General features: G+C 35.6%; 1 long non-coding RNA gene across 1 annotated transcript in view; it reads right to left on the bottom strand.

Moving 5' to 3' along the window:
* Window positions 1–2,225: 2,225 nt before the first annotated feature.
* Window positions 2,226–14,680, bottom strand: part of LOC109028810 (uncharacterized) — a 724,848-nt gene continuing 712,393 nt past the window's right edge. The window contains exon 7 of the long non-coding RNA XR_008669849.1: window positions 2,226–2,404. This is a non-coding gene — a long non-coding RNA (uncharacterized lncRNA). The remainder of the gene's footprint in view (window positions 2,405–14,680) is intronic.

Raw genomic sequence — 14,680 nt, 5'->3', positions numbered from 1 at the left:
GACTGTGAAATTCCAGTCTATCACAGCCTCCTAATTCATACTTGACTGACCAGCTCTAGATTTCTGCTGAGTCCTGTCAATTAGCTTCCTTAACCTGGAATGGATTCAGAATTCCTAGAGTTTAATCATTTTCATACAAAAGAGACAGTAAAATGCTTTTCTTTTCTCCAACATCTCTAAAATGTGCAAAGACAATTCTGATAATTTAATTCAGTCTGCCTAGTTCTCAATTATTTTTTTTATTATTTTTTGAGACAGGTTATTACTCTGTAACCCAGTCTAGTGTGTGGTGGTGCAACCATGGATCACTAAAGCCTCAACTTCCTGGTCTCAGGGCTCCAGCAATTATGATCATCTCACCTCAACCTCCTGAGTAACTGGGACTATAGGCACGTGACACCACACCTGGCTAATTATTTAGTTTTTTGTGGAAATGAAATATCGTTATGTTGCCCAGGCTAATCATGAACTCCCAGGCTCAAGTGATCCTCCTACCTGAGCCTACAAATTGCTGGGATTACAGGTATGAGCCACCACACCAGGCCTCAACTTTGATATTATAGGACAATAAATACCCTTTCCTGTTGAATAGGTGCCAAAGGAAGAAAAAAATGCCTTCTAAACAACGACTGTTTTTTTGTTTTGTTTTGTTTTGTTTTTTTGAGACGGAGTCTCGCTTTGTCACCCAGGCTGGAGTGCAGTGGCGCAATCTCGGCTCACTGCAAGCTCCGCCTCCCAGGTTCACGCCATTCTCCTGCCTCAGCCTCCCGAGTAGCTGAGACTATAGGCGCCCGCCACCACGCCCGGCTAATTTTTTGTATTTTTAGTAGAGACGGGGTTTCACCGTGTTAGCCAGGATGGTCTCGATCTCTTGACCTCGTGATCCGCCCGCCTCGGCCTCCCAAAGTGCTGGGATTACAGGCGTGAGCCACCGCGCCCGGCCACAACAACTGTTTTTAAGGCCCATTTCTAATTGTGACTTCCTCAGATTTGATCATATGCATATTTATCAGTAAGGATTCTTACATAGAGAAGTTACAGTGGAAGATAATTCACATTGATTCATTGTCTGCTTTGGTTCACTATGATAGGGACCTTATATATTTGTTTATCCACATTTTATAGATATGTGGCTTCTATCCCTATGATTTCTAAGAGGTAGAGCTGAAGTTGGAATTCAGCTATGCTTGTTCTGATTCACTGCATAAACAGAAGGTGGAAGGAATAAAGGAGTGGTAAGTATGTAATGTGGATGGCTTATCACCACCTGTATTACACCACTTCTCTAAAATATAAATTTTAAGTGTTCTCCTCGACAGTGAGGATAATTTTAGTAGTGGAAATAATACTAGGGATGAAGCCAATTGAGCTCCTTCTTAGTAACTAATTATCTTCCACAAACTCAGCTTTCCTTTCTGTGAAACAGGAATAAAAAGTGCGTGGCATAGAGGAGAGTGGAAAGAGCATGAAGTGATTTTGAAGTCACTTTGTGAAACTGGTCAAGTTACTCAATTTAGCTTCAGGTTTTACATGCAGAAACTAAGTTTGGGTTTGAGAAATTACCTATATGCACAAAGCCACAGGCTTTAATTTATGAATTTTGTTTCAACTATTGTGTTTCTTAGTAGCATTTTATTGTTCTTTGAAGTCCTATGCTTTGTTCCAAATATTCCATAATATATCAGTGAAAATACGCTAGGTTACACTGAGGCAACCAACAATCCTAATATCTCAGCTGCTTGGAGCAGCAAAGAATGCTTCTCACCCATGCCCATTGTGAGTCAGCCAAGGCCCTGCTCCATACTGTCTTCACTCAGGATCCCAGGTTGGTAGAGTTTCTATCTTGAATATTGCCATTTATTATTGCAGCCATAAAAGAGATATGATGAACTCCATACTGGCTTTTCAAACTTCTGCCCCAAAGTGACACAATGTCACATACATGCAAGTGAAGCAAGTGAAGAAATCAATAGAAAGACATTGCTAACAAGTCACAGAAGTCTTAGAAAAACTATCCTTTCCACAAAGGCCAAATTATTAGTATTTTATTTTTTAAAAAAATGGATGTATATAGTGTACGCTAGGTATGGAGAACATAGAAAAAAGCCATGAGCCCTACCTTAAGACGCCCTTAGTCTAGTGAAGGAGACAGATATATTGTCTTTTTTATGTGAAATTTCAGGATTTGAAGTAGAAGTGAAAATGGAGAGGCTTTTTTTTTTTTTTTTTTTTTTTTTTACTTTCTCTTTGAAGACTTTGGTGATGCTTTGGATCATGCTGTAGTATTAAGGGCAGTGTCAGTCATATCCATCTGCTCCATGAGCATTGAAACACGGAGGCTATCAATCTTAGAAAGTCGTTACAAACACAGTTTGCAGGTCTTCAATCATGCATTTACTTTGTCCTAAGTGGGAAAACCACAGAAGGAAATTTAATATTCATCTGAATATTACTGGCAATAATCAAGCAGCATCACTTTGACTGTTAAATAATAAGTTTGGAAATAGCCAACCCTAATTTTGAAGTACCTGCTATGCTACTTTAAATTAAATTATTGTTTTAAATGCAAACGTTAATATATCATGCATTTAATAATAATTAACAGCCCCTTATACAGTGTTGACTTAGATAGCATCTTAGTATATGATATCTTATCTAAGAAAAATGTGTTAAGTATAACCTACTCAGTGTCTAATCTCTCTGACTATGCATACTTATTCTTGAAACCCAGGATGCACTAAAATTTCTCTACATTTAACCATGAATTAACAGAGAAAATGCCTCAAGTGCTGTATTCCATTCTCTGTTTTGAAGCTTTCTTCATTTGGCCTCCTATACTTTATTGAATTTTCACATAGCTTCGACCCTCTGACTACCTTCTCTTTCACAAATGTCTTGGAGTATGTGCTTCTCTGTTGGTGATTTAGCACTTCCCTAGGTGGTTGTCTCACTCACCAGGTCTCTGTACCATGATTAGAGCCAGTAAATGTGCGGTGTCATCCTTCCAATTCTGGAGAGGTATAGGCTTGTGATGGTTGCTTATGATGTTTGTCACATATTTCCTGCTAACTTTTTTAAAGCACGTGCAGGATTGCCCACCACTGTTTCCTTTAATGTTAGGTATGACCATATGATGTGTTTTGACCAATGAAATATGAGCTGAATAGATGTGTGTAATAAGCTGCTAGAAGTTTTAAGAGCCAGTGCAAACTTTGCAACGTTCCCAAGTTTGTGCTACCCATCAAGTTATGGCCCCAATCACTCTAGGTCTGTGGATGACTATGAAAGCAGAGCCTGCTTGCAAACCTCAGTTGAATGTTTACTGTGTATGAAAAATAAATGTCTGCTATTTTGAAACCACTGAAATATTATGTTGTTAGATTTTCTATAATCTCAGAATCATACAGCCTATTTCGACTGATACAATGCTGAAATGAGATAAATGGTTTAGTTGTTTTTGTTTGTTATAAAAAACACATAATATAATTATTTTAGTAATTGGTTATATATGTGTTAAAATGAGAGTTTAGAGCCCATTTGATTTTTTTTTTGCCTTTTAAAAAAATCTTTCTTACATCATTAAAAAAGAAAAATAAGCCTTCTGATGAAATTCTGTTCATGAGTAAAACAAAATCCCGAAAAAGGTAATTTTAAATACGTTCAGATAAATATCTTAAGTTTCTTCCAAGGAATTATATGTGGAACTTCTCTGCCAGAATGATTGTATCTCTAAGAAATACTTTGACATTTACAAGGCCAACATAAACTTAGTATTGGAATTTGCAGATCATTCTCAGAGCGTAAGATTAAAGGAAAGAGCTTTAAAAGTTTTCAGCTGGTATATGTCAGCATGTCCACCTAAATAAAGAGAAAAAGGCTGAAGGCTCACAACTTTGGTATTTTGCATAAAGGAATAACCTTATTTATCTCCAGATCACTGATTTTTATCTACCTTGTCAATTTACTAAGGTTTTTTATGGCTTTTATGAAAAAGTTGGTGGTCTGGACTAGACATAATATCAAATAGGCAGATGTATAAGTCATAAAAGCAAAGGCTTGAAAGACTGAATATGTTGTGGCTACATAAAAGGAACTAACAGGGAAGGGAAAGTGACCAGGTAAATCATGTCACTGGGCAGTTAATGAACACTAGGAAGAAAATGGCCTGAAGCACTTGCTTAGAGCACTCTTCTTTATCAGTTTCACTATATATATGTAAAAAATTTCAAAACTAGAATTTCCTTTGAAAACTAAGTTCTTTACTGACCATCAGCTCATTAACTGCTATTGTCTGTGTCCGTATGTTTGTTTTTATAAATTGGTGAAAGACTAGTGAGATTGAGTAAATGTTCAAATTTCCTGGCTCCATCTTTGGGACCTTATTCAAGGGATCTCTGTGGGCACCAGGAATCCTATTTTAAAGCTATTATGCTATGAAAGACTTTTACCTTGTTTGATTAGGAACAAGATCCAGGCTAATGGAACATCGTGCTTGTAGCAGGTACTCTGTTCATATTTGCGAAAAGTGCGCAGGTATGTGCTTGTGCATTTAGATGTATATCTATCTTCTGGGTGTACTCAAGACTTTTTCTATTAAGTTAATTAACTGAAAACACCTGAAAGCTGTGCATGACATGATGTAGAAGGCACTTTTCTTAAATGAAAAACCTGCACATTTTGACATTTTTGACATTTCTAGACTCCTTTTGATCTTGTGTTTTGCATATTAAAATATGGTTTAATAATACCTACATTAGACAATTTTGGTTCTTAGGGTAGAAAAGGACTGTTTTTCTTAGCCTATGGAGTTAACTGCCCTACCTCCTTCTTAAAATAGAAGTGCTTTCTACTGATGACATAACTTTCTTCAGAAACCATCTACTCCCTTGTTCTATTTTATAAGACTTTATTCCCTTTCTCTTAACTTTAAATTTATGTTATTTCAGTTTGATAAACAATAGCATCAAGTTTATAGTCAGGGCAACATGGATAAAAATATTTAAATGTAATCACTTCACCTCGTCATAAACAGTAGTAGTATTACAGGATTTAACTGGTAGAAGTACAAAATGCATATAAATATTATCTAGTGGAATGTTATAAATAAAACAGTAAGGCTTCTAAATGAAAAAAAAAAGTACTATAAATAAAATGATACCTACAGACACTTAGCTATGAAACTAAGTTTAAGCCAGGCTTAGATGTTTATAAATAATATTTATGTTGTAAACATAACTACTAATTTTTAAAATATGCCAGCTCCTCATAATTTGAGTCATCAGGATGGCAAACTATTTGAAGAAAGAATACTCCCATATGGCCGTGCACGGTGGCTCACGCCTGTAATCCCAGCACTTTGGGAGGCTGAGGCAGGTGGATCACGAGGTGAGGAGATGGAGACCATCCTGGCTAACATGGGGAAACTCCGTCTCTACTAAAAATACAAAAAATTAGCCGGGCGTGGTGGCGGATGCTTGTAGTCCCAGCTACTTGGGAGGCTGAGGCAGGAGAATGGTGTGAACCCCAGTGGCGGAGCTTGCAGGGAGCGGAGATGGCATCACTGCACTCCAGCCTGGGCGACAGAGCGAGACTCCACCTCAAAAAAAAAAAAAACTCCATCTCCTGACCTCGTGATCCGCCGGCCTCAGCCTCCCAAAGTGCTGGGATTACAGGTATGAGCCACCGCACGGGCCTAGTTACTCATTTTTTATTACTAAATAGCTTGTCATTGGATCGTTATACTACAGCACTGTTTCTGTGTAGCGCTTGATTGACACTTGGTTTATTTCCACGTGTGGACAATTATGAGTAAAGCTGATTTAAACTTTTGCATACAGGTCTTGCTAATTTCAAGCTTTTAAATTATTACCTTAACTCAATGCCAGATGAACATGTGATATAGTTTGTATGTTTGTCCCCTTCAAATCTCACATTGAAATGTGATCTGCAATGTTAGAAGTAGGGTCTAGTGGGAAGTGTTTGGAACATTGGGGAAGATTTCTTATGAATAAGTTAGTATCCCCTCCCCGCCCCATAGTAATCAGCAAGTTCTGGTGGTATTAGTTCACATGAGAGCTGTTTGTTTAATGGAGCCTGGCACCTCCTCCCCTCTCTTACTTTCTCTCTTGCCACTTGACACGCCTGCCTCCCCGTTCACATTCTGCCATGAGTAAAAGCTTTCTGAGGCCTCATGAGAAGCTGAGCAGATGCTAGTGCCATGCTTGCACAAGCTGCAAAACTATGAGCCAAATAAACCTATTTTCTTTGTAAATTATCCAGCCTCAGGTATTCCTTTATAGCAATGCAAAATGGACTAATATACCATGAAATGTATATAGTAGCTGCTTAATTTTTTATATGGAATGAATGATAATTACATCAATAATAATGTTTTACTTATTTTTTATTTTATGTATTTTATTGTATTCATTTATCAGTTTCTTTAAAACACATTGTCTCGCTATATTTTCTAGGATGGAGAGCAGTGGCTATTTACAGGCATCATCCTAGTGCACTATAGCCTTGAACTCCTCGGCTTAACTCGTCCTCCCGCTTCAGCCTATTGAGTGGCTGGGACTATAGGCATGCACTCTTGTGCCTTACTTAATGTTTTATTTCACATATACAGAATAGCATGTGTAATACATAGGCTGAACTCTATAATGTTATCACATATATATAAAGCATAATATAGTAGCATTTATTGTTAATAACACAACAGCTATCAAAAGTAGAGGCATGGAGAAATGCCACAAAATGACCATCATTGTTATTATTAACATTATTAGCATTATTTATATTTCAATGACAATGTGAAGACTCTCACCTAATTTATACTCTCTACTATTCTTGACTTGGGTGGTTTAGACCATAGAAGACTGTTTTGAGTAAGAAAAACATGTTTCCATAGCTCCAAGAAAATTAAAAAGCTTTACTGATATCATCAGCTCTGTAGTCATGTTCCAAAAATAAGAAGGCTTAAATTTTCCATTCCCCTGCAAAAGGTGATGGGATCCACATTTCTCCAGTTGACCACTTCCCCTTCTACTGTTTCTTGCCAGGGAAAGAAAAGGACTTTGATACCCAGGACAATTATTCTATCATTAAGTAAGTTTCTTTAAAAAAACACAGTTATGCAATTAAAAAAAAAAAGTATGTTCTGCTTCTCCAGGTCTCACTACCTAAAATTTTGGGAGCTAAACTGGTCTGAGCTGACTACATAGGTAGTTTTTTGTTTGTTTTGTTTTGTTTTGTTTTGTTTGAGATGGAGCTCGCTCTGTTGCCCAGGCTGGAGTGCAGTGGCGCAATTTTGGCTTGCTGCAGCCTCCACTTCCCCAGCTCCAGTGATTCCCCTGCCTCAGCCTCCCAGGTAGCTGGGATTACAGGCACATGCCACCACGCCCGGCTAATTTTTGTATTTTTAGTAGAGACAGGGTTTCACCATGTTGGCCAGGCTGGTCTCAAACTCCTGACCTCAGGTGATCCGCCTGCCTCAGCCTTCCATAGTGCTGGGATTACAGGGGTAAGCCACAGCACCCAGCCTCATAGGTAGTTATAAATTGGCCTATCATCACATGATATGAAGTTAGTGTTATGGAAAAACATTTTCTCATTTTACCAACTCACCCCATAATTCTTAGGAATATTCCCTTCAAGTCCACAGGAACTTCAGTGCTCATGATTATATCCAATGATTTGATTAAGAATAGGGTCCCTCTAAAGTGCAAATAGCCATTTCCAAGTCTGCTCTGTGTTTAATATTTCTTTAGCAGATTTTTCATTTAATATTAAGATTTATGACACTACCGTAAATTCTACTTAGCCATGGAAAAATGGCACCCTCTAGAGGGTACCTAAGTCTTTGATACAGTTTTTAAGGGTAGTCCCTGCAGCAAATTGTGGTTTGATCATTTATTAGTCTTTAACAAGTTGGAAAGAACATAAATGGCCTCTATGGAGCCAATGACAGTTCTCTTTAACTCTGACTCAAGGTTACTAACTGGATATCCAGTGCCTCTGAGGATGTCCACATTAGCTGGGATAGACTATTTCACATTGTCTTGGGCTAACCTTAGGTCTACTAATTTCTTTGCATCCCAAGATGAAGCTTTGATATGCATTCTATAAATAGCTTCCAGAGTAGGCATTGATCCACAATTTTCATGTTCAGCCAGCTACTGCAGCCACTTTCCTATTTTACAATAGTATTAACATAAAAATATTTTAGAAACCATTCTGTCTAGCAAACAAATTCATGATAAGGGTATTGTATTGTTTTCATGAAAAGCAAGTGTTAAACCTTGGTATTCTTTGAAAGTATTCTAGGTATCTCTAAGATCCACTAGTGTCAGAGATCATACCAATTTTGATTCACAGAGGACTTTTAAATACTCCATAAGTAAAATATAGGAAATAAAAGTTTTATAACATCTGTTTCCTTCTAACAGTCCTCTATCCCCTGTATATAAACTGTTCGTTGTATTGCTGTTACCAATATTTCATGTTTTATCTTCTTTAAACTTCAGACCCCATTGCCCATTTGAAGTTGTTATTTAAAGCTTTCTATAGATGTAAAATAATTATAATAGCAAGAGATTATTTATAAGTACAACATCTTCAACACCTTCAACAATAACAGTTTCAACAATAACAGTTATTACAAGCAAGAAAACAATCTATTTTATATTCATAAACTGTTTCCTAAATTTTGAAAACAAAGCATTCGGCAGTCTTTCCTGAGTCTGGCAGTTTAAAAATGAGCATACTTGACTCTTGCCTGCAAGCATCGTAGATTTAACTTTTTTTTTTTTTTTCTGATGAGCTCTTGGTTTTCAGGCATAGTTTGGCATGACCTTGGCATCTGTGAGAAATTCTATGTTAAAAGAGTAACTATTGTTCTTCTTACCAGTAGAGGCTTTCAATTCTCCACTTTTCAAGGGAAGAGAAACTGTTTTTATTTTTTTGTTGTTGTTCTGGCTAGAAATCAAAGATTTTGCAAAGACTTAGCAAAAAATAATTCTGTGTAGGAGGAAGAAGATCTGAACTCTAGATGTTTACCAATAAGAACAGCAATTTTTTTACATAACAATGAAAGATTTATCACAATCTGTTATAATTACTTGCTTGGTTTCTTTTTGCCAGAATAGTGTTCTTGCTTCCATTCTATATATGTGGTCCAAAACCTAGTAGTGTTTAGCATATTGTTTGTCTTAAACAAATGAATAAATCAAAGTATAAATGTTCATTTTCACTTATCAGCATAGTTTTTTGGTTTTTTATTTTTTATTTTTTGCTTCCTGGAATGAGGGTGAGAAAATGAGCTCTTTTCTGCAAGCCTGTTTTTATCCCTACATTTCCAGTCTATGTGAATAAAGTCACCATTTACTTAGTAGATTGTCAGAACCAGAACTTGAGTTACCATAAATATCTCTTTTTTTCCCCCATCTCTAACTAGCAATCATCACCAGGTCTTATCCACTTTCTCCCTTTATAGTACACTTTACGCAGCACTCCCATTCCCATTACCTCAGTTAATCTCTTATAACTTGAATTTTGGTTGTAGTCTCCAAATTTTTGTTCCCATCACAATTATTCTCCCTTCAATTCAGTCTCATTTGCAATCTGACAGAAAAGTTTTAGGGTTCTTTTTCTTATTTTAAAGTTTCAGTTCATTCATTAATATTTCCAGGAAATTTCTTTTACTCCTTGCCCTTGTTCAGCAGCTGATCTATATGTTATTCCCCTGCTGTTCCATGCCCTCCTTATGTGTATATCTACCATGACACATACCACACCCTTTTCCTCCACTATTTCTTCCATTAGAATGCAAACTCCTTATCATATAAATAACACCAGATTTGATTGTATAAAATCTCATATAGAAGTCACAGACAAATACTCGCCATTCAATATATATTTAATGAGTAAATAAGATAATTAAAAATGGAATTAATAAGTGCAGTAGGAGAACTGTTTTGGTAATAATTTAGGACAGCTTTAGAAAATAATCATGAAGTCCCAGGTTAGGATGAGTCCTTAACACGTTTTATCATAACATTTTATCAAATAATAAATAATAGAGCTGATCATTTCAAATCAGTCATCTGTGTAAGGAAGAAATACCCCGGACTCTAGGCTAGGGGTCAGCAATAATTTACTATAAAAGGTCATTTAGTAAATTTGTAGGCTTTGATGACAATCTAGTCTTTCTCACAATTGCTCAACACTGTCACTGTAGAAGAAAAAGAATAAGAAAAAAGCTAGAGACAACATGTATATTAACAGGCATGGCTATGTTCCAATAAATTTTGTTCACAAATATAGGAAGCTTGTTGAATTGAGACCAAAGGGGCAGTAGTTTGCAGACCACTGTTTCATACCTCAGAAAAAAATATGCATCAATAACAAGGTCATACAAGCGATTGTGTGAAAGTATGTTTTCATTTCTCTTGATTCCTAGCAGTGGAATTATTGGGTACAATTGTAAATCTATGCTTAAAACTTAGAGGAATTGCCAAACTGTTTTCCAAAGTGGGATTTTACACCCCTATCAGTAAGGTCTAAGGGATTCAATTTCTCCACATCTTTGCCGCAAATGCTATTGTCTTTCCTTCCGATTTTAGGCATTGTAGTAGACAGGATGTGGGATCTTGTGCTTTTCATTTGCATTTCCTCTTCCATTTCCCTAACGATTAATATTGTTGACCCTTTTTTTGTGCATACTGATCTTTGCACCTATTCTTTTAAGAAATGACTGTTCAAACGTTGTATCCATTTAAAACTTGGGTTATACTTTTTATTATTGAGCTGTAATAATTTATTTAATTCTGAATCCTAGGGAGGCCCTTATCAGATACATGATTCACAAGTATTTTCTCTTTTTCTATGGGTTGCTTTTTGCTTTCTTGATGGTACCCTTTGAAGCACAATTTTTTTTAATTTTAATGAAGTCTGGGGTTTTTCTGTGTGTGTGTGTGTGTGTGTGTTTTTTTTTTTTTTTGGTGTTGTTTTTTGTTTTTGAGATGGAGTCTTGCTCTGTCACCCAGGCTAGAGTGCAGTGGCGAGATCTCAGCTCACTGCAAACTTCACCTCCTGGGTTCAAGCAATTCTCCTGCCTCAGCCTTCTGAGTAGCTGGGATTACAGGCACCCACCATCACACCTTGCTAATTTTTGTATTTTTAGTAGAGACAGGGTTTCACCATCTTGGCCAGGTTGGCATCGAACTCCTGACTTCATGATCCACCAGACTCCACCTCCCAAAGTACTGAATGAAGTCTGTTTTTTTTTTTTTTTTTTATTACTTTGTTCTGTGTGTTTCAGTGTCATATCTAGGAACCCATTGCCCATAATTTCTTGTAACGGTTTTATAGTTTTAGCTCTGATATTTTGGTCTTTGACCTATTTTGAGTCAATTTTTGTGTATGGTAACTTAGTGGGTCCAAATTCATTGTTTTGCACAGGGATACACACTTCTCCCTATATCATTTATTGAAAAGACTATTCTTTACCCCATTGACTTTTCTAGGCACCATTGAAAAAAATGAATTAACTATAAATGTAATGGTTTATTTCTAAACCTTCTATTGTATTCCATTGACCTATCAGTCTATCCTTGTGCTGTGTTGATTACTGTAGTTTTGTGTTAAGTTTTAAAAATCAGAAAGTTTGAGTACTTCTCCTATTTTGTCTTCTTCAAGATTGGTTTACATATTTTGGATACCTTTTATTTCTATGTGAATTTTAGAATCAGCTTTTAAGTTTCTGTGGAAAAGTCCTAGTGAGATTTTGATTTATATTATGTTGAATCTGTAGATCAATTTGGGGAATATTGTCCACTTAATGATATTTAATATTCTGATCAATAAACATAAATATCTATCCACTACTTAGGTTTTTTTCATTTATTTCAACATTTTGTAGTTTTCAGTGTATATGACTTGTGCTTCTTTTTTAAAATTTTTCAAAAGTATTTCTTTTGTTTTCAATGCTATTATAGATAGGACTGTTTTTTAAATTTTATTTTTCGATTCTTCATAGAAATAAAATTAAATGTGTATTAATGTTGTATCATGCAACCTTGCTGCTATCTTTGTTAGTGTAATAGGGGTGTGTGTGTGTGTGCATGTGTGTGCACACACACATTATAATTTTCTATATAAAAGATCAACGTCTTGTGAGTATAGGTATAATTTTATTTCCTCTTTCCAAACTACATAACTTCTATTTCTCTTTTATTCCCATTTACCCTGGATAGAACTTTCAGTTTAAGTATATTCTTAAGAGGGAAAGCATTCAATCTTTTACTTAATTGAAGGCAACTGTCTGTCTTTTTGTAGAAGCCTCTTATTAGCTTAAGGAAGCCTGCAGATACTTCCAATTTGGTGAGAGTTTTTACAATAAAAGGATGTTGGATTTTGTCAAATGCTTTTTCTGTTAATTTAGAAGAACACAGGCTTCCTGTCTTTCATTCTATTAATATGATGCATTGAAATGATTACTTTTTGTTGTTATGAAATCAACCTTCTCTTCCAGGTATAATTCCTTCTTGGTCAAGGGATACAATCCCTTTTATATGTTACTGTATTTGGTTTGCTAGTATTTTGTTGGGGATTTCTGCTTATGAGAGATATTGATCTGTGGTTTTCTTTTCTTATAATATATTTGCATTTCATATCAAGATAATATTTGCCACCTGGAATTTTCTGGAAGCGGTTGTGAAGGATCAGTGTTAACTTTATTTCTGTAAAATCAGTAGTGATATCAGTCAGGACTTTAGTGATTTGAATCGTCTCTCTCTTGTATTTAGTCAGTAGAGCTAAAGTGTTATCAATTGTATTTATTTTTCCAGTGAACCAAGTTTTGGTTTTGTTGAATTTCTTTATTGTCTTCCATTCAGTATTGTAAACATTTCCACTCTAGTGTTTATTTTTCTGTTTCTTCCACTTGCTTTGGTTTAATTCACTCTTTTCTTTCCAGTTCTTCAAGTGGAGGTTGAAGATATTGATTCAAAATATTTTTAACATAGCCATCTATAGGTATTAATTTTACCCTAAAAATAGAATTTGTCTACTTTTAATTCATGAGTTTTTGTATATTGTGTTTTTGTTTTTATTCATCTCAAAGAGTTTTCGAATTCCCTTTTGATTTCTCCTTTCAGCCATTGTTTATTTACAAGTGTTTTTGTTGAATTTCTATATATCTGTTCATTTCAAACAAAATTACCTTTTTTTGATATCTAAATAATTTTATTGGGTTTAGGGAACATACTAAGTATAATTTTAAACATTTTAAATTTATTGAGTTTTTTTTTGGCTTAACATGGTCTATGTGGTTTATAACATTGTTCATGTCTTTTATTTCCTTGTTGATCTGCTGCTGTGCTCTTTCCATATTGAAAATGTGATATCCAAATTATCAGTGTTTAATTACCTATTTCTGACTTTAATTCTGCCAAGTTTTCTTATATTTTGGGGCTCAGTTGTTAGGTGCATGTATGTTTTTAATTGTTATATCTTTATGGGAGATTTACTCATTCATTTCTATTAAATGCCATTACTTGTCATTAGTTACTTATTTGTCTTAAAGTCTACTGTCTGGTATTTGTGGAGCAATTCCAGTTTTGTTTTGTTTTGGTAACTTTGGGTATAATACAGTTTCTACTTTTAATCTACTCATGTCTTTGAAATTAAAACCTCTTTTAGCATTATATAGTGACATCACATTTTTCATGTGTTTGTTATATTTTCTGGCAATCTCTTATTTTGGATTGAAGTGTGATATATAATTTGATACCGAGAGTCATTCTAGAGAAAAATAGTTAAAAAGATGAAGTTTCTACCGGGTGCAGTGGCTCATGCCTGTAATTCCAGCACTTTGGGAGACCAAGGCCAGCAGATCACCTGTGGTCAGGAGTTCGAGACTAGCCTGGCCAACATGGTGAAATCCAATCTCTACTAAAAATACAAAAATTAGTTGGTTGTGGTGGTGTATGCCTGTAATCCTAGGTACATGGGAGGCTGAGGCACAAGAATCGCTTGAAACTAGGAGGCCTTAGGTTGCAGTGAGCCAAGATTGCACCACTGCACTCCAGCCTGGGCAAGACTCCACCTCAAGAAAGAAGAAAAAAAACGATGAATTTTCTGAGTTGGTTCTGAGGTTCCTGAAATCAGTTCTCTAATCTGATTAGATTTAAAACACAAATAACTCTTTCCAATTATAAAGGAAACACTGATATGTCATGACAAGATATGGCAATAGAGATATAAAAATATCACTGTTGGATATATCTAATCAAATACTGATAAATGGCAATTTCCTTGTGAACTTGTATTTGATACATTAGAACACTTTTATCAAATTAATGTGTATAATGAGATTAGTTATTTTCTCCTAATGGCTTCCAAGAAAGTAAGGGTGGGGGAAAGGATGAACTCAGGTATTCAAATGGTCAGCTCAAGCTCCACATACACAACTTGAAAATTTCTCTGTCTTCCGTGAAAGAAACTCTAATTTCACTTAGACGTAGAGCTGAGACTTTTGAAAAACAAGCTCAGAATCTCATGCTATGAATGGTTGAATTACAAGGCAAATTGAATTCCCAACCTCACAGCATGTATACTCTAAACTGAGGACATTGTTTGGGAAGAAATTGGATATCAAATATTGCAATGGGAACATATG

This window comes from Gorilla gorilla, chromosome 9 (genome assembly GCF_029281585.2).
Source record: "Gorilla gorilla gorilla isolate KB3781 chromosome 9, NHGRI_mGorGor1-v2.1_pri, whole genome shotgun sequence".
In the NCBI taxonomy this organism is placed as follows: Eukaryota; Metazoa; Chordata; class Mammalia; order Primates; family Hominidae; genus Gorilla; species Gorilla gorilla.
This window is presented reverse-complemented; position numbering and strand designations above follow the sequence as displayed.